This window comes from Balaenoptera borealis (genome assembly GCF_965194805.1).
Source record: "Balaenoptera borealis genome assembly, chromosome: 9".
Lineage (NCBI taxonomy): Eukaryota > Metazoa > Chordata > Mammalia > Artiodactyla > Balaenopteridae > Balaenoptera > Balaenoptera borealis.
This window is the reverse complement of record NC_138873.1, coordinates 60,872,072-60,893,674: the sequence shown is the minus strand read 5'-3', so window position 1 is coordinate 60,893,674 and position 21,603 is coordinate 60,872,072. Positions and strand designations below refer to the sequence as shown.

General features: G+C 35.6%; 1 pseudogene across 1 annotated transcript in view; it reads left to right on the top strand.

Annotated features, from left to right (window-relative positions):
- LOC309634809 (peptidyl-prolyl cis-trans isomerase E pseudogene) overlaps positions 1-21,603 on the top strand; it is a 258,076-nt pseudogene that overhangs the window by 210,570 nt on the left and 25,903 nt on the right. The gene's annotated exons all lie outside the window — the stretch shown is intronic.

The following is a 21,603-nucleotide window of genomic DNA, read 5'->3' as shown; positions in this document are numbered from 1 at the left end:
GTACAGACATCAGTACATTTTCCCCTAAACACCTACCATGCATATCATTAACTAGTGTTCAGTACTTGTTTACATTTTTTCTTTTGGTGTAAAATTTACATAGAATGAAAGGCACAATTCTTAAGTGTACTTTCATTGAGTTTTGACAATTGCATCTATCTGTGTAACCAACCATCCCCATGATCATGCTTTAGAACACTATCATCACCCTGGAAAATTCCCTCATGTCCTTTCTCAGTCAGTCTCTGCCCCAAGCAACTTTGAAACAGATACCATTCTGATATTTTCCACCATAGATTAGTTTTACCTGTTCTAGAATGGAATATAAATGGAGTCACACAGTATGTCCTGTTTTGTGTAAAACTTTTTTACTCAGCATAATGTTTTTGGAATGTATCCATACTGTTGGGTGTATCAATTGTAGTCCCTGTTTATTGCCAAGTAGTATTCCATTGTATGGGTGAATCTTGGTTTGTTTATACACTCCCCTTTTTACAGAATATAGGCTTTCTATTTTGTGTCTATTATAAATAAAGCTGCTATGGTGGCCACTCCAGCCTTGTTGTACTTACTGTTTCAATGATATATCTTTTGTCATCCATTTAATTTTAAGCTATCGGTGTCTTAATATCTAAAATACATCTCATACAGAAAGCATAGACTTGTGTCTTGCTTTTAAACAAATCCATCCTGACAATCTCTGCTGCCTAATTGGAATTATTAATCTGCTTACCTTTAATATAATTCATGATGTCTTTGGATTTAGGTTGTTAAAAAGTTTGTTTTCTGTTTCCCCTCTGATTTTCATTCCTCTGTTCCTCTCTTGCCGTCTTATTTTGGACTATAGAAATGTTTTTAGAATTCCATTTATATATGTGTATACACACACACACACACATACACACACACACACATATATATTTTTAATGGTTACTGTAGGCATTACAATATACATCATTAATTTTTCACAGTTTAATTAGGGTTAATACTGTATTACTTTAAGTAAAATGTAGAAATTTTACAACTGTGTAAACTCATTTACTACTTTCCATTTTATATGTATACATAAAATGTGTGTAATTGTTTTGCCTTATACTATTCAATTTCTAAAGCAGGAAAAATTTGATGCAAATCATTTTTGAAAACTCAATTTTGTTTAAAGAAAGTGGAGACTAAGAAGACATGGGCGAAACGATACAAATAAAATAAAAATTAAGACTATGAAGTAGCATAAAATTTTTAAACCTCTAATAATAAAAAGATAAGAAAATATTTAGTCAAAAATTGTGGAAAAATTATGAATGAAATCAGAGACAAAAACATTTTTAAGTTTATAATCTTAATTCTAATATGTTTTAACAATGCAAAAGATACATGACAGAATCTTTTTTGACTAACTGATTTGTTGAAAAGATAATCAGATATCAAAAGAATGTTTTCAGAATCTGCATCATGCTTCTTGTTTTCTAGCATGTAGGACTGAAACCAGGAGGAAAATCAAGCTAGCTATGCAGTTATTTGGCCAATGGTTTTGTAGCTTTGTAGTCAGACAGGAGCACAGAAAGGTCTTTGTCCTTTGGGAACTCTGAGACTGATGATGGCTATTCTATGACCAGCTCAGTTAGTAAAACTAAAATTAACTGGGCAGTAGTACTTTAGTTTTGTTGGTAGGGAAACAGCAGTGGGTTCAGCCACTTTATTCAACTCTTCTTGTGAAGTCAGAAGTTGACTGGCCTTGTGTGGAAAAATCAATAAGGCATTTATAAACCTTCATGAAAGAAAAGATTTTTGAAAGGGGAATATGTTGGTTACATGGAGAGATGACCCTGTGTGAAGGTGGGAAGGGTTGGAGTAAGCGGATTAAGCAGCAGTGACTACAGGGAACACACGCCAGTATTTTTGATTTATGTTAGCGTTCATGTAGTGAGCACTATCTTGAGAATAGCAGTGCTTTAAAAACCCTATTGACGAAGCCCTGCACACACAGGGTGGCGTTGGGAAGTTGCTGGATTGTACTGCACTGAAGGATTCTGTTTGGGGGTAGCTGGTGATCCTTTTATATCTTAAGGGATGCCTGGTCTAGTCTTTATAGTTTGGGTGGGTTGTATTTTGGTCCAAACTTTCTGCTCACACAAAAGGTGATCAGTGACTTTTTCTGTTTAAAATTCCTGCCCAGCCAAACTCATCGATGTCTAAGTTCTAGATTTTGAATGTTTAGCCCTCTTCCTCTCTTCTTCCTCAGTGCTCTCACTTCCACATGATTATTTAGGGTGAGTATATTTGTCATGGACATATTAGATTATCAAATATATGACAAGACTCATTTTAACTTTGGTTAAAATTTGGTTAATATTTTAACTAATCTGCATTTGTACAACACTTTTATACCCTGACATTTTGATTTTCTTAATTCCAATGAAATAAATTATTATTGGCTTCAGAAATATGATACAGTATAAAGGAATATAGGTGTACAGCTGTTTCATGAATGCATGCCGCTCTATTGAAGAATGTTTAGAATTATAGGAATTGAGTATATTTTCTCAAAGTACAAACATGTTGGTATGAGACACTGTGCAAGTGGATGGGCCTTTAGGCTAAATCTGCCCCTCAAAGCTTTCTTGTTGTATCTTAAATGATTTTCACTGCCAAAGCTGCTTTTTAATTTGTAAATGTGAAATGGGCTGGATCAAAGTCTTAGAAGATTCAAGGAATCTAATCCAATTTGATGTAGAACAAAACACAATTTAAAATCTAAATAATTCCCAAACTTAAGAAGCTGCTTTCTGATGTACTTTCTTTTCCAATCATCACAAAGTGAGACTCCTGCTGTAATTCTCTGTTCCCAAGATAGGCATCTCTTCTATGCATCTCTTTGGCAACCTTAAAAAAATTACCCTTACACTGGTTCATTTGATTTAGTGGTCTGGAAATTTGAAAATGAGGTTGTCTGTTAAAAGTGATCCCATGCAGTGTCTTTGGCAGCATGGGGTGCTCTGGAGCAGGGAGCAACAATGGCAGGAAGCCCCCTCAAAGAGCAGTGGTGCTGACATGATTGGGCAGAGCAGCAAAGGCTGATTTCCTTACACTGAAGCTGTCCTGCCCCAGGCGTCTCCCTCTGACTGTCACCCCATTAATGCACAGCAATTGCTAGGCAGTCTTCAAGTCATCACCTTCTGAAAAACAACAGATGGGTTAACTGGATTGAGGTCACTCAGTGAGTCAGGAGCAGAGCTGGGGTTAAGTCCTCAGTCTCTTCATACCCAGCCTGGTACACTACCAAATATATAGGCTGTGGCTCCATCAGCATTTCTAATGTTTGGGGAACAAGCTCATTAAAACAGCTCTAAACTGATTAAATAAGGCTTATAACCTGTTTCTTTTCCTTTCCTCCTTCCTTTCCTTCTTTCCTCCCTCCCTCCCTTTCTCCTTTCCTCTCTCCCTTTTAAAATTTCTTTTTAAAAAGAGCCTGAATTTATCATGTACCACTTACTGTTCAAAGGTGCAAGGATCCACCCTAATTATACTGCGTACCTCTCTGTGTAGCCTCCTTATTATGACAATCTTCCCACACCTCATCACATTTTATGTAAAATCTGAAATTAAAATGTTACAAGGTTTACCCTGAGTTTTAGACAAGGAGAAAAACTTTTTTTTCTTAAATGACTATTCTGATTCCATATGAGTTGCCACATTTAAATAGCAGCTACTCGTTGATTATTTGTGGGGGAGAAGGGAAATCACATTTAATTGATATTTGCACACAAGAAACGAAGTTACGGTATGTGACAAGTTCAAGCTATAGAATTTACAACCAAGGTTTTACCCAAAGGCTCTTGAAAGGTAGCAAAGTTAGCCACAGAGTTTAAATACCTCCTTCTGACCAATTGCCAAAATGAATCAAGGGCATGGGGGGGGGGGGGTTGCAGAGAGAGAGAGAGAGAGACAGAGAGAGACAGAGAGACATTAAAAAAATGGAATTAATTTTATAAACAATTTGGAAAGATGGATAATGGACTTGATTGTGAATGACAACCTTTCAAAACAGCGGTTTTAGTCTTTTTTTAAAAAAATTGTTTGTTTCTGGACCTGGACTTGATAAAGTTTAGCAATGTTTCAAGCTTTCTCCCCAGAAACATGCATATGTGCTCATTATATACAATTTTTAATACAATTTTAGGTAGTTCTTGAACTCCCTTAAAGCTCATTCAAAACCATAGGTTAAGAACTCTTATACTTAATAAGAACACTTAGAAAAAAATCTAGAATAAAAATTTAAAAATGAAATATTTTTAAATAATATTGAACTTAAACTAAGGATTTTTAGCTAGACATAGACCTCTGACTCACTTTCTCATATATCACCTTACTAGTCATTAAAGCTACCAACTCTCACTTTTGAATCCCCAATCCTCTTATGCTGTTGCTTTGTACAACAGTGCTCTTAATTAATTAGTATCATCATAGAATTAAGCAGTGAAAAGAATTGTGAGAAATCATTTTGAGTTTATAATGTAACCCTTGGTCATTAGATTAGGACAAATTTAAATCATTCTAAAAAATGAAATTACTATTAAAAATTTCCAGAGAAAATTCTACACCTATACTCAATAATGTCAATACTTAATACTTTCCTGTAAGATAAAGAACTTTTTCTTTATATCTGACCTAAATTCTTCATACTTCAGATTAAATAGTTATTTTCTTATCATCACTGGGAATTGAACACAGGTGGTCAACAACTTCTGTGTAATACTGCTCAGAGAGGCACCTTATTTTTTTAATCAGCTAAAATATGTAGATAATAAGTTGTTTTGAGTGTATATTTAGTCTTGATCTGCTCCTGAAAGATTTTGCTGTGATTTAAACTCTTTGAATTTCAGCTTATGAACCAGAGTGTCTTTGGAACAAGCAAAACATGTTAAAATAGCAATTACTCTTGTAATTGCAAATAGCTGAAAGCTCCTGGATTTTTGATGCTTTTATTCTAGGTTTGATTTTCAATATGTTTTTGATTGCTTCCCTCAAATTTCTTTGCATTTTCTTGTAGTTTTGTTTTTTTAAACCATGTTGATAGTTTTAAGCTCATCAGGAAAAAAAATGGAAAAGTCAGTTGGCGGATGAAACAGGAAGGAAGCAAAAGACAAATTTTCCAATCTCTTAAGATGCAGTGTCCTTTTGAAAGAACTCCGTTCAGATAAGAGTATTTTCCTGATCACTTTATGTTTATTTTCAATTAATATGTTAATTAAGCTTGCTTGTGGATTCTTCCAAACTCAACCTCAGTTATAGTTAAAGGAGCTGACCTTTCACCAATGAAAGGAATCAATTTGGGTTTTGCTCCCCACTCTACCTCTTTCCTCTCTAAAAATGGCTGGAAGAAGTTTTTCATATTTGATATTCTTGTTACTAAGCCACTGATCCTATCAAGTGTTCAAATACAAAATATTACTCAGTGGAAACTGTGTTCTCAGTGTGTCCGAAGGTTATTCAGGGTGACATATGCTCTGTTCAAAGGGTTTCTCTCCGTCCTTTTCTGTTTCCTAATCATGACCTTATATATTGAATTCATGTCCTTAAGTACAACTCCTTTTCCTTGAGACAGTGTGTTTTTAATTCAAGGAGATTTTAAAATTGCTTTAGCAAGATCTTAATTAAAAAGGGAATTCTCTAAATCATTTCTGTGCATTTCTCTTCTCATAATTTATTTTAACATTTCTTTATTGTTGTTGTTTGTTTTTTTTTATTTTAACATTTCATAGACAGTGATGACACAAGACTACAGTCTCACAAGCACACATGATACACATAATGCAACAATATTAGAAATCAATAGTGTGTTTTATTGTATACTCTACCTGAAATATACAATAGGGTGACTTACATAAATCATTTATTCCCAGTCATGATTGATGACCTCATAACTCACGAGTGACGGGGCAAAGCAGAGCCCCAAACGAGTTATGAAATGCCATCAATAACAAGTGGAAACAAATGATTTATCCAGTGTCATAGCCCATTGTATGTTCAGTTTATGCAACAGCAGTTAATGATAGAAACACCCAAAATGGGTGCATCTTGTATTTTATCTGTCATGTATACATATACTCTTTCTATACTATTTTACACTAGGTTAGTGCTTATTGGCCATGAAGAAAATGATCAAGGTTGAAATTGGAATGTGGGTTGATAGAGAAGATATGATATTTATATATATAAATCCTTTTGGAATCTCTTTCCTCTTGACTAGGTTTTTCCCCTTATTTTCTTTTTAAAAATATATATCCCTTTTCTAGCAAGGAAAACATTGAAAACAATCTGCAGCTATGAATTCAACTTATTTCTTTTTCAGTTGACATTCTCAGAGAGAGAAAAAGTTAGCATGATTTTTAAAAGTTAAAGGATGTTATATGATTTTAACACTAATTTTTTTCCCATGTGATTTTTTCTGAGTATACAGTTTAGAAGTTTCATATTCCCATATTCAAATGCAGTAAGAATCTGTCTGTTAAACTATTTTTATTTTGTAAACTTATCCTACGCATCCTATGTATATTTGGAAATCCTGCATGTTTCATATAGAAATCTATTGCAACGTTAAAGAGCATTTATATTTTCATTGCAAATTTAGAGATTTGTTTCACTGAGGTTAGGGATATTAGTGGTTGCCAGAAGACTATATTTAAGGCTAATTTTATGAGGTTCCCATTCCAGACTCAAAAATGACATTAACTTTTGGGAAAAAATGACATTTAAAGAGAGTGTTAGGTTTGTTCTTTTGAACTGAATTAAAAATCTGTCTCTTATGGCACTCTCCTTCAATACTTATAATTCTGACTCACTAAGAACTCCCAAATCTTGTTAGATAGAACATTATCAAGTGAATTGAATAAACCATAATATGGGTAGTGTGCTGTGCTGGTTATTGTGCAAAGTTAAGCAAATCTAGCTTCTACTTGAAATGAACAATTAGACAAAAGGTAAAGAGGCAATTAGGCATAAAGATATCTTCGTGGGTCTTAGCAGTTATAGAAAATACATACAGTTTGAGGGTATTTTATGAAAGCAAATGTGTGTCAAACTCTATAACCCCCTTTTGATTCCTTTGGAATATATCTCTAAAATATAATATTACAAATCTGTCTACTTTTTCAAATATCCACTGTCATCATTTAGTCTAAGCAAATATCTTTTCTCTCCTGAACCATCTACAATGGACACTTGCAAACTTGATTCTGCATTTCTTCTTGTCTCCTATCAACATATTTTGCATATATGTAGTAGCCCTGAGTGAGCTTCTGAAAAGTGAGCATTCCCTGCTACAGCTCTTCAGTGTCTATGAAATACATTTAGAATAAACCTAAAGCCCTCTATCTGGATTTCTAGCTAGTTCCTGTATAACCTGGTCCCTGTATAACTCTCCAGCCTCATCATGATCCACTTTCCCTTTCACTTTAGTCACATATCCTTTTTTCATTTCCACAAAGGGTCTGGCTGTGCTTCTGCTTTGGTGTCTTTTCCTGTCCTATTTCTTCTGATTGGAATTTGTCCCTCTGCCTAGCTATTGCCTGTTCATTATTCAGGTCTCTCCTAAAACGTCTTTCTCAGAGAAGTCTTCCCTGAATTTTCATCTAAATTAGGCCCCTATTATAGTCTGTCATTCTACTTTTCCTTCACAATGACTATCACAATTTTAATGATATATTTATCTCTGTGATTGTTTGTTCAATACATGTTCCCCTTTGTAGGCTTTCAGCTCTATAAAGGAGGGCATGTACGTCGTATTCATTGCTTCTTCACAGTGTCTAGCACAGTGCCTGGCACCTAATAAACCCTTAATAAACATTTTTTAAAAGAAGTTAAGGTTGAAAATGACACAGTAGAAAAAGTAACTAACTTCTTTTGAGTAATTTCTCATTCATTGATCACCTACCACATTAAGTCTATAAAACCTAGTACTGTAGAGATTTACTAAAGGATTTTTACCCTTGGAAAACGGATACTACATATGACCACCCAAAACCAATTCAAGTCTTTATTGAATATATATGAGTAGAGGAGAGGCAGAGCTAATCCTGGAAGCTTACTTGATATTGGTGAGTTTGAGCCTTAATTTAAAAATGTGAGGAAAAGAGTAGTGAGAGGGAACAGAATGAACATTGTTATTTCCTATGTTGGACCATGCATACAATTATGAAGGCACAAATTACGAGAAAGTTTATACTTTGCTATGGACTGAATTGTGTCTTTTTAAAATTCATATGTTGGAGTCTTAAGCCCCAATGTGATGATATTTGGAGATGGGGACCTTTGAGACATGATTAGGTTTAGATGAAGTCATCAGAGTGGTGTCCTCATGATGGGATTGCTATTAAAAGAAGAGACTCCAAAGAGCTTGCTCTCTCTCTCTCCACACTCACACAGCGAGAAAGGGCCATGTGAACACACACCAAGAAAGTAGCTGTCTACAAGTCAGGAAGAGAACACTCATTAGAGCTCAGCCATGCTGGCACCCTGATCTCACACTTCCAGCCTTTAGAACTGTGAGAAAATACATTTCTGTTGCTTAAGAAATACCCAGTCTAGGTATTTTGTTATGAGGCCAAACTGACTAAGACACATGTCTTACCTGAGGATCTGCTTTTCTGGAACATTTATTGAACTGAAAAATCTAAAACTAAAATGCAGCTGAGAGGCTATAAAAATGAGAGTGATTACTTATCAGCAGTGTACCTTAGTAGAACTCTTCAATGGCATGAGCATAAGACGATGGTATAGATACCTCCTAGAGATTTTATTTGCTATATACTGAAAGTGGTTGATACTAATAATTATGATGCAATCTTAGACTCTATCAATAGCAGTATAGTACTTGAAATCAAGGAGATAAAATGTCTTTATTTGAACCAGGTAGCCTTCAACTAGAGTTATGGCTTTGTTCAGGGAAACATATTAATAATCCAGAGCATTGATTTGTATCAGAATTTATTGGGAGAAAATTAAAAATTTTAATTGCCAAGTCTACCCCAGAATTTTTGGATCATGATATATGTGGGTGGGACCTAGAATTTGTGTCTAAGAAAACAAACTCTGAGACTTAGGGAAACACTGAGCCATAGCGTATTCAAGAACACTTGGGATGGTAAGAGGGCATAAAATTCTGTCTTAGCAGGAAGGTTTGAAGGTTTTGGAGATGTTTAGTCTGGAAAGGATAAAACATTAGAGTTCAATATTTGAAATCTCCAAGGATAGAAGAATAATATGACTTGATCTCTGTCATTCAGAGGGCAAAACTTGGATCAATGTGTAGAAAATTCAGGTAGTGTGATTTAGCCTCATCATGAAGCTTTAGTAATTTCTAGTGTTGTTCAAAGAATGAGTTACATTGGTAATTGCTGAGATCTTTCTTACTGGAGATATTTAAGTAAAAGCTGGGTAACCTCTAAGGGAAGGGCATGTGAAAAACTTCCCAATACATTCTTCCTTCCCAAAGGTAGAAGTAGTAGAGTAGATATCAGAGTTTGCAGTCATGTGAATGACAGAATATATTTTTAAAAAACATCTCCTCTGTATCTAGCATATATGACATAATTAAATACATGCATGTTCTACCTCTCCTGGTTCTAAAAATTTCTACAATTTATTACTCCTTTGTTTCAAGGGTTTGAAGGTCTCTGATCAAATGAAGATGTCTTGTGGGAAGGTAACAGTGTAAGCGACTTCATTTGCCAACTTCAATGGAGATTGCTGAGGGAATATTATACAGAAAAATTAATTTGTGAAGGTAGTGAATGGAAATGGATGAATAAAGAACATGAGCTCTGTCCAACCAGTGAAGGTCTGCGAAAATGGGGTTCCAACTTTCTAGAGGATGGGGAGTTGGATTAGGGCACTGAACACCTCAGAGAAGTATCTTGTGGGCAAGGAATAAAAAAACACTCAAAGCTAAATTCCTAGACCACATTATCTTGCTTAGAGCAATTTCTGATCCTTGCTCTATTCATACTCAGTTATTAAGGAACCTTTTTCTTTTGCATGTCTCTTTCCCAAACCTCTGATTAGAATTTTTCTAATTCTGTTACATTTCACAATACAATCCTGTTGGTGATGGAATTAGGTGATTCCCTTTTAGGTTAGATCGGGAATTACTGGTGTCCCCACCTGCAACAGGATATTTGTGGAACAGCATCCAAATCTGGGTTTCCCAGATACCACCCATTGAGCCTGTCATATAGGAGTTTGAGATTGGGTAGCTGTCCCTGGGATGCAGCAATTTGTGGTAACTGTCTCTTTCTTGTGGTTGGGCAACTTTTCATGATGACAGCACATGGCAGAGAAAAGAGGATTCTTTCTTTCCAGGTGCAGAGAGACACCTGAATCCCAAGCCTATGCACAAAGTTGCTAGTCAGAGCAAAGAACTGCCATTCTTTGTTTTCATCTCTATACTGGCCATGCGGGCTGCCCAGGTGTAATCTTTGTCCTTTAAAGTCATACCTTAGCTTTAATTTTGCTCTGATTTCACCCAGATACGGATGTTTGGAGGATGAGAGGAAAGAGAAAAAGAAAATATGATTAAATGCTCCGTGTTATCTTGTATGTGGCTCTGGGGACTTCTTTTTGTACATTAAAATTAATTAGTGATTTATTTATTTATGATTGATTTCTTGCCTTATTCTAATTTGTAATTAAGATAAATTACAAAAATAATACAACAAAAACTAAAAATTGGGACCAGGTGAAATATAAATCATATGGAATAATGATTCAAAATCCTGGTCATAAACCAGAATCATCTTTTGTTTTCTTTTTATTAAAGAAAGGTATGGCTAAACCCTACCCCAGATCTTTTACTAGAATCTTTGGAATCTGAGCCAGGGTCATGTGTAGTTTTAGAAAGTAGATTTGATGCACAGCCAGAATTGAGAACAGATTTCTTAGGTCAGGTATTCAGCTAGGTGGTTGTATCTCAGGGTCTCTCATGCAGCCAGGAAATCAGCAGAGTCTACTTCCATGATGGCTCACTCACGTGGCTGTTGGCAGGAGGCCTTAGTTCCTTGTCACTTGAGCCTCACCATAGGCTGTTTGGGTTTTCTTAAGACATGGGGGCTGGCTCCCTCAGAGCAAGTGATACAAGAGAAGGAAGAAGGCAGGAGCCACAATGACTTTCGTAACCTAGTCTTGGAAGTGGCATTCTACTGGTCAAACAGACTAACCCTGATACAATGTGGGAGGTTGCTGCACAAGGCTGTGAATATAAGGAGGCAGAGGTAATTGGGGACCACCTTGAAGGGTGGTTACCACACCTACCATGACTCAGCTCTCACTCCATGAATCAGGGAACAATTATTGGGATTTTGCCAGCTGTCAAGAATGTCTATTCCTACTGTCTACTCAGGAACTGGGAAATAACTACAGAGTGAGTTTGCAGACATACTGAACTGAATGACAGGTGGACTTGAGGCAAAACTTCATTTATCACATGACTAGCATGAGCCTCTACTCTGATTAGTGGATCACAGTGGGTCCCCCAAGAATTAATTTTAGCTCAGAGCCCATGCTGAACATCTTCAAAAGGTCTGAGTATTTCTCTTTGCTCAATGTATGGTCACTGTAGTAAATGGCTGCTGTTACTTTGGGGAAAACTGGGAGGTGATACATTGTAGGTTCTTCCACATCAGTACCTGGCCTTCTAAGTGAGAGTTCGTGGTTTTCTATTAGGGTGACTCAAGTCAGGCTTGAGTTCTAGGTTCACCATACCTAGAGGTTTTCATTTTACAGATCAAGTAACTGTTCATTTATTTTAGTTATAAGGGCCCTGTGGTTAAATAGTTATTGTCAAAGTTCATTCTGATGGTCCCTCTAGCTCTCCTACGTATTATGGTAACTGTATTCTCCTTGCCTCTTGTAGTTAATTCTCTGCTACCCTCGGATCTTACTATATCCACTGAAATTAAGGGACTCAATGGCAACATGTTCCACCTCCTCCCTGTCTTCAGAGGACAGTTATGACAGTGATTTCTGAGGATATTGGTGTTTCTTTGACAATTCATTTGTGAATGTCTTTGTGAAGGTAGTGTGCTTTGGCCTGGGAGAAACTGGAGGTAGTCACATGTGATAAATTCCTTCCAACTTAAAAAAAAAAATTCTTGCATTCCCCCTTCCATCTACCAAGACTTTTCCAGCATCTCCATCAAATTATTTTAGGTCACGAATGAGTTAAGATTTCAGATAAGTAACTGATGACAGTCTGGCATTTGACTTAGATCTAGAAGAAAATAGGGTGTGGCATGGGCAATACTGCCATCCCTTTACAAGTTAGCAGGCTCAAGTGAGGTCAGTACCAGTTCTTCATGCAAGGTGGAACCCTATTGACTCAATAGGTTAGTAGGATTTGGGGATTGCTGTGTAATCAATGGTATTCGAAAGATCCCAATTGTCACCTTTCTCAATTGTTACCAAATTCTCAAGGTTCCACGCTTTCCTAAGCAAGTTTCTAATTTTCACATAAGAAATATAAGACTTTGTTGTAATTTAGCAACTAAAGAATCTTCTTTTGATTTTTAGCTAATCAATCCTGTCACAGTAGAAATAAGAGATTTTTTTAAGGCAGACAGGGAACTCCCTGTTTTCTGCTTATGGCTTAAACAAAGACTTTAAGTTAGAGTCTGCTATTTTTCTTGTTATGAGTCTTCCATGCAGTTACAAGCAACTGATCTACCTGACCATCCTTGCATTCTTATGCTCATCATACTCTGTTTCAGAAACTGCTACTTATTTTATTACAGTTGTACCTTTGATGGATACTTCATTCCAAGTGATCATAGGTGGTAACTGAAGTATCTGTTTTACTACTGGATACCATGATTTACTAATATTCAACCCTTTTTTGGCAGGCAGGTTCTTACTTCTTTTAAGCAACTCAGATGTTTATCTTTGAGTGTTTTATCTACAGTTACTTCTGATAGCTATCTGTATTAGTCAAGGATCAGTTGCTCATATCAGAAACCACTTTAGCTATTTTAAGCAAAAAGAAATTAAATACAAGGTATTAGGTGCTTACAAATGTTGGAATTCTGGGAGGATTAAAACTAGGCCGGACCTCTAGGGAGACTCCCAGAATGATGTTGCAGAACAGTTCTGCCAAAGAAATTGCAAACTCAGCTAACTCAGCCTTTCCTCAGGAGGTTGGGAAATCAAGTATTTATCACCAGAACTGTAAACTCCAGAGCCACATTACAGCTACTAGATCTGACCCAGAAAAATTTGTTGCCTTGTGCATTAAGCCTATGTTCCACTTAAGTAAGCACTGAATTCAAGTGTCATGCATCTAATTGGTAAAACCTAAACTGCATCTGGAATTCTAGATTTGAGGGAACGCAGAAAATGAGAGCTCTCTAGCCTTTATAATACAAAATTGATTTAAAATATTTATCATAGTTCTTGGAAATTCATGGTAAAATATCGAAGAATGTTAGTTATTTTTTGATTACCAAGAAAGTATATCATATGTTATCTGAGTACACTGTACTGTTTAGGGTAGACTTTCATTTTGTGTTCTCCTTATTCATGGTCCTCTTGGCAGAAAATGATTGTTATGCACATGGACTTTATTTCCAATTGCCCTGTTAGCAGGTGTCTTGCGATTTTTGCACCTAGTGTACTCACCATACTGCAACTCTCATGTAGCTTCCAATGGTGAATAGTTGAACAAGAATTTGAGTTCTTATTTCATGGGTTCTTGTAACAGATTGCACAATTCTTGTGCCTCCTCCATTTGTTAAACCTATATTAGTATTCTGAAGATAATTTGAAGACTGGAAAAATATAGTGAATAAGAAAAATGCATTGTGCTTTGAAGTCTCCAGAAGAGGATACTTATAATATATTCAGAGTATCCTTAGTTTGATATTTGTCTCTGGTCAATCACAACTTCCTAATTCTTGCTTGGTCTCATAAAGGTTGCCTTGTTTATTATTAACATATATGAAAGAATAAACAGTGACAGGATTTAGAGATACTTAGGTAAGTAATAATGAAAGTTCATATATTGATTGTAAACACTAAATCCAAACCATAATTCTTATATAGTGGCCTACATATTGACAAAGCTGTACAGATGTGAAAGACAAAGTAGTTCTAAAAATGTTGACATTTCATAGAAAGTTAGGGCTGGAAGGGATCTTAAAGATCATCTAGTTTAACCTTCTCATTTTATACCTGGGGAGACTGAGAAACAGAGCTGTAGTTAATAGTCCAGAGTCATAAAGTTGGTTAATTTTCAGGCCCCAAATACAAATCAGTCTGCTTTGAAGTTCAGTCCAGTCCAGGGCTCTAACTACTATAAAATACCTTTTCCTTTTAATATTCTTAGTATTCCTTACCTAGCTACTCTTGATCCATGTTTCTTTCAAAGTACAAAGGAAATCAAAATGTTTAAATTAGTTTCAGTGTTAAAATCCATTCATGTAGTAAAATATTTCTGATTTTTTTTCTGCTTTTTAAATGAAGATTTTGAAGACGGGTTGCAAATGTTGTTTGCAGAACAGTTTGCGCTCCAATAGTGATATATCATCACTTTCTTTTCTAGAGAATTTTTCTTTATTGCCCAACAACTGGTTTTCATATTCAGTGGAGTGGAGCAGCAGTGGCATCCGGTGATTAATTAGTTCAAAAAGTGTTAGTTCCCCAAGGATAGCCTGTTAGATACTTTCCAGGTCATTTTAAAAAAGAAATCTATTGCTCAAGTTTACAGGTGGTGGCACACCGAATTTAGATTTGCTTTAAGGCGCACAATGAATTTGCCACTTCTGCAAGTCTCATTGCTAATCCTCTGTTACAGTAATCCTGAGCAACAATCCAAGTTTACATTTGACAACAGAGATATGAGCACTTGCCTCTTTGATTCTATATTACATTAAATATTCTTGGCACTTTGTTTTTAGATTCTTGTTATAGCCTGCACCATTTGGTCTTAAAATGGTTTAGCTTAACATCCCTGGGGAATTAATTCCTTCTGAATCCTGAATAATGTTGTTAAATTAATTGGGTGAAATCTGTAAATGGTTGGCATTAGTCCTGTGTAGGACCGTGGACATCAGTAGATCAAGTCACCTTTCAATTTAATCCCTGAAGTTGTTCTCAACAATGTTGGTATTGGATTATATAATAAAGTGTACATTGTCCTTTAAAATATTATTATGCTGTTTTTCATCTTTGAAAATTACTACTTGATCTTGGTACTGAAATGGTAGCTTAAACACATCCAGTGAAGCTAAGAGATTCTTGGCAGAAACGCTGATGGAAAGATAGGGAACGTTTTATGTGAATGTAGTCAGAGCCTAGGGTGAAGGTATTATCTGATACATTTCATAACAGATTTGGCCTTTTCTAGGTTTTAGAGCCATTGAAACCTGGGGGCAAAATTTTACTTGCCTCGATATAGGAGGAGCAAATCTTGGGCCTCATTATTAAGGTATACTATTATAGGTACTGAGAGCCCTACTTTCCAGGGTACAGTAGTTGAAACAACACATTTTCCTTAACCATCTGCTATATGCCTAATGTTGTGCAGGGTGCTCCAGGGAACAAGAGAAGCAGAAATGGGCAAGGCCATAGTGGCCTGCCAGGGAAAAGCAAACACTGGACCTTCTTAATTTAACCTCTTATTAACCATTTTTCCTTAGCTATAGAAAGAGTGAATTTGAAGTGCTGAACTGTAAGATACACTTCAAACAATTATGATTGCTAATGTTCTGGTTCTCAGAGGGCTCAGAAAGTGGCTATCAGTGAATGCAAAATGAGACCTTTATCATTTTTTCCTTTTTATTACTATCTAAAAGAGATATCATGGGCAGAATGTCACTTTTAATCCTTTCCTGTGTCTCTTACGCATTTAGTGAGCTTCTTTAATTACAATCTTGAAAGTGTCAAGAAAAGATTGGCAATATTAATTTTTAAATGTATTACTGTTTCTAAATGTTTGAGAACTTTTTTTTCCCTCCTCCTTGGAAAACAAAGGCAATGGCTCAGTGCTTTAATTTGGGTTTATTTTTCCATTTTAACTCTGGTTAATTGTTGTATAGTGCAAATGAATAAAAATCCACTTTTGTACTAAAAAATGAACAGAAAGTCTGTTGAAAAGATTCTTATTTTTTAAGTCTAGACATCAGTGATCTTGATAGTTAATGCCTGAATTTCCAGGTTGAGAAAGTTTACAAAACTTATCCAAAAAATACGATTTTTCCCCCTCATTACTTACAGTCATAATTATCACCATAGGCTATTTGAAAAATCATCAATCTGTACCCAGCTCTGTGCTGTGAACTTAAACTGCTTATTTACTGACTTGTATATTAATTCTGCCTTTTTCGCCCAGAAGAAAACTGTCTTATGCCATAGAAACTAGTAATGAATTAACTACCCTACAACCCACAATGAAGTGGAATATTTTATTAGTTAACTCCTCCATCGTTTCTCTTCCCTGTCTTTCGGTGGGCAGTTTTCACCAGAAGGTGGAGCAAACTCTTCCAATATTTGACAGGTATTCAGTTCTCAGGTGAAGGCTGTTGCTGTCCTTTCCTCCCATTCCTCACAGCCTCACTCAGAGGATTTCAGTTAGAACCTCTAATTCACTAAGACCATTAAAATATGCAGGAGAACGATGTTTTTTGTTTGTTTATTTGTTTGTTTCTTTTTGGTGTTGTTGTTTTGTCCTTAGAGTAGCCAAAAATACCAGCTCTAGAAACTCCAAGGTTTATCCTGGCTTCTAAGTGGCCAGGGCACCATGACAGATGCTTAACTGCATGTGGCTAAGGTTTGTTCTCTTAAAGTGGTACCTAGTGCCAGGTTAAATGGCAAAGAAGTTGCTTCTGAGTCCAAGAGGGTGCTCTTGTGGTGGCTGGTGGATGATATTATCTTTTCAACCATTGTGAAGGGGGTCCAGGAATTTCTGTTGGGACTCCACATCTAGTTCTTTGAAAAGGTATTACATTCTCTGAGAAGTTAATTGATAAACATGGTAAATTTGGTGAATTGGCTGCTTGCAAGTGAATCTTCAGGTGAATTGCCACAGAAAATTGGTTTCGGATGAGCTAATTTTTGGCATATTAATATACAGCCAGGCTAAGCCATGATGTTTGCTAACTTCTTGCCCAAATGCCACAATAAACTTGTCTTTTGGCTTCCATTTGTCACGCTGTCCTACCAGTTCACTCTCTCTCTTATAGCCAGAGTGACATTTCTAAAAACACCAATCAGCGATGCTGTTCTTCTCCTCTTAAACCCTGTAGTCACCCCTCATTGATTTCAGGATGGTTCCACCTGTTCCAGCATCCTCCCCCCGCCCCCCACTGACCCTCTCAGATCCCTAGGCACCTGCCCCTACACCACTCCCCATTCGCATGCTCCAGCACTTCATTCCTCCCAAATCCTGCCTTTCTTAGGGCCTACACGTGTTGCCCTATGTTGTAGCCGTTTGCTCAGAAATCTCCCCACCTTTTCCCCTAACTCCTTTTGACCGTCTTGATCTCAGGTGAAATGTCACTTTTCCTGGGAGGTCTTCTAACTCCTATTCTAGTTTAAGCCTCCTGATGAGATGTCTTTTTTGTACTTTTAGCTTTTTTCATTGCTTGCATCAGTACTGTAATAAAATTATTCAAATAATTGGTCTCTGTCTCCCCCACTAAAATGCAAGCTTCAGGAGGATAGGAATCAACAGCTGTCTTGTTCAGTGCTATCCAGTAGTATTTCTTCAATAATGGAAACATTCTATTTTGCATTGTTCAGTATGGTAGCCATGAACCACATGTGGCTGTTGAGTGCTTGCAATATGGTTATATGACTGAGGACATGAAGTTTTAGTTTTATTTGATTCTAATTAATTAAAATTTAAATTTAAATAGCTATGTATGGTTAGTGGCTTTGAACAGCATAGGTCCCACTCACCAGTGTATCTCAAGTTCTTAGCATAGCACCTAGCATAGTAGGTGTTCAATTAATATTCGTTAAATTAACAATTTACTGCGGTTTGTATTATTAATCTTATTTTTGGATAATAAAATTGAAGGACAGAGAGAATGTGACTATCATTCACAAGCAGGTACATACATACATTCATTCATGCTTTATCTAATGCCTACTTCCAAATGAGATTTGATTCTGTGGTTAGGTTAACTCTATCATTCACCAAGATTCTGTTTAATTATAAATTCATGTGTGCAATGATTTGTTATTTGATTTACATTTTTAAACCTCAAATTTCTAAGTCTCAATTTCCTCATCTGTCAAATGGGGAACATGATAATAACTATCCTTTCATATTAAAAATCTAAATGAGGTAATGTATATAAAACTTTTCCCCCATGGTTCTGGACACAAAGGGATCGTTCAATAAATGTTATTTGCAATTATTCTTAATTATTATTTCTTAAAGCCACTTCTACCTCCCCATGAGAGAGAGAGTTGCTTCCTCTGTTTTGGGCTAATATCACTTTTCAGACTCCCATATGAAAGCATGCATATATTTTATAACTATTTTACTTTCCTCCTTCTTTAACTAAACTATCACCTCCTTGATAACAGGGATTTTATATTCCTGTTTCCATTCCTACTCCCTTGTATAGCACCTGGCTCAAAGCAAACACTGAGAAAATGTTTATCAAATGAATGACGTATAGCAAATTAGGGCCAAAGCTCCAGACTTCCTGACCCTTAGGCATGTGCTCATTTTACTTAACAGTATTATCTCTTACTTCTCAGGGTGGGAAAGCAGAAGATTCTTTTGATGTACTAAAGACACAGATTTATAATGTTTGAATTTATGAATGTTTTGCAAAATATGTAGAATGTTTATAATGTTGAGTGTGCATGTACTAGCTTTATAATAAGAAAATAATTAAAATTACACAAAATTTATATGACAACCAAATGGCATTCTCATGGCTTTTAACCTGTGAGTGTGCCCACTTCTCTGTCTGACTTTGATATCAGGATGGAAATGCGCCTAAGGATTAATTCTTTGTGATTAAAAATCTGTCCTTAGTGTCAAGGAAAGTTCCCTTGTTGAAATATATGTCTTACTAATACAATGAGGTGAAACAAGAATAGGCAAAAAACTATTTCTCAAATCTTGGGAAGTTTTCTGTAGGGCATGACAACATGAATCATGAATAATACCTAGTATGTATAATTCAGTGTTTATGTATTTTGCATTTTGCCTATGAACTCTAAGTACTTCACATATATTAAAACAGTTCCAGTTTCTTTATAATTCTAGAAACCAAAGATTAGAGACAACTTTGCTTTGAACAGACAGAAACTCTGTTGTTCTGGAAGAGTGACAAATGTCAGGTCATATAGATTTTGAGTGAAACTTGAACTAGAATTCAAGTTTCTTCTTACTCTTGGTCTGGTACCAGATTATAATTTTCAGCATATAAACAGTAATATTTGATATAATTATGTAAAAGCAATTCGTATTTGAAAACTCAAATCTATAGTTGTCAAATAGCAGGGGATATATTTATAGCTAAGGAAGTTAGTATGATGGCTGTGGTGTTAGTACATGTATGATTTCGTAGTTTTATTTATTTATTGTTAAAAAGGGATATAAATTAATTTCATGCTCTATTTCTCAAATAGTTTTGAACTCTGTGAGCAAATGCCATCATGCCAGCCAAGTAATAGTCCTCCAAATTTAACACTGGTAAACATGAAACGTTCATAACTTAGATATTCAAGTCATATAACAATAGATTTTTTTTTTCTGAGAAGTTCCCTGGATTTAAATTTCTCTTCAGTATTTAATAGGTTGCTCACAAACTATGTTGTATAGCCAAAGTTAATGTAATATTGTAAGTCAACTATACTTCAATAAAAAATAGGTTGCTCATGAAGACTTGCCCAAGAAAACTAGTATATTTCTCTTCTGTTACTTGGCGTCCAAAATGTGAAAAGAGAACTAAGGGTATGTGCTAAAGCCCATGTGTGGAAATGTTCTTAGACTATGCTGTACTTCAGGTGAATTTGAAACAGTGCACTCCAAGTTTCCTAAGTGAGAGTATTAAAAATATGCACTATTATTTAGTTAAAACATTGTAAAAACTAAACTATTATTTTTTTAAGTAGAGAAAACTTTATTATAATTTAATGAGTTTGAACTCATTTAAAACACAGAAATTAAAAAATTTAATTTCTGCCAATTTACAGATGGGCAAGTCTATTTGTAAATGATCTCATCCCTAACAAACAATTAGCTTAATGGATATTAATGTGTGTGTGACTTTCAAAATAAAATCTGAAAACCAACCACAGTGATTTCACATTTGAGCGCTTTTAGCAGTACAGTGCATTTCCTAATTGTTTATTTCAATGTTGTATTCAGAGGGAACATAACTTCTTCCTTTGTGTATGATACATTTTTCAAGTGTCCATGCATTTGTATAGCAGGAATTAGAAAGGTGCTTTGAAGCCATAGGTTTATTTACAAACTAACATTGTATAACAGTAATGAAAATACTACGTTTAAATCACATGTTATAATGTCTTGTTATGAAAGCAGTGCCTAGAGCTACAATAAAGTCCAGGTAACTGACAGATATCCTTAAAACTTGGACATAAATAAATTAGAAAACAGTTTCTTATAAGTATGCTCAAAATTTGGCAGTTGTAGAGACAATTTGAGTTGTAAGACAGGAGATAGAGCATGGCATCAGAAAGAAATATCTATAGAGAGCCAAGATATGCAGGTTCCTGTCCTAGTCAATAAACTAGGTGATCTAAGGGAAATCATTGCTCTCTTTGGGGCTTTACTTTCTCATTTGTCAGATAAAAGATTCTGACTAGAAAGAGAAAAACAAATACAGTATGCTAACACATATATATGGAATCTAAGGGAAAAAAAAAAGGTCATGAAGAACCTAGTGGCAAGACGGGAATAAAGACACGGACCTACTAGAGAATGGACTTGAGGATATTGGGAGGGGGAAGGGTAAGATGTGACAAAGTGAGAGAGTGGCATGGACATATATACACTACCAAACGTAAAATAGATAGCTAGTGGGAAGCAACCGCATAGCACAGGGACATCAGCTCTGTGCTTTGTGACCACGTAGAGGGGTGGGAGGGAGGGAGATGCAAGAGGGAAGAGATATGGGAACATATGTGTATGTATAACTGATTCACTTTGTTATAAAGCAGAAACTAACACACCATTGTAAAGCAATTATACTCCAATAAAGATGTTAAAAAAAAAAAAAGATTCTGACTACTTGAGTGCTAAGTCTTTTGGTTTTTTTTTTTAATCCTAAGTATTAAAACCCTAAGAGTAGAAAAAAAGAACACAATTCTAAGTGTAAGAGTCATAGGAGCTAGAGTGCATATGACATTTTCTTATTATTTTTATTCATAAAGAAGTTTAATGCTTTTTACTTATAGGCAAATTGGGCTTTAGTGTCAAATCTAAAGCTATCCTATTTCTCTTTCATAAAATTCTCTCCTTCTTTGGAGCCATGTATTGGGCTATACTGAGCCCGGTATTGAAGTAGAAGGTGTAACCCTTCTCTGTCGTCACCCAATATAGGATAATAACAACTAGACTGATGTATT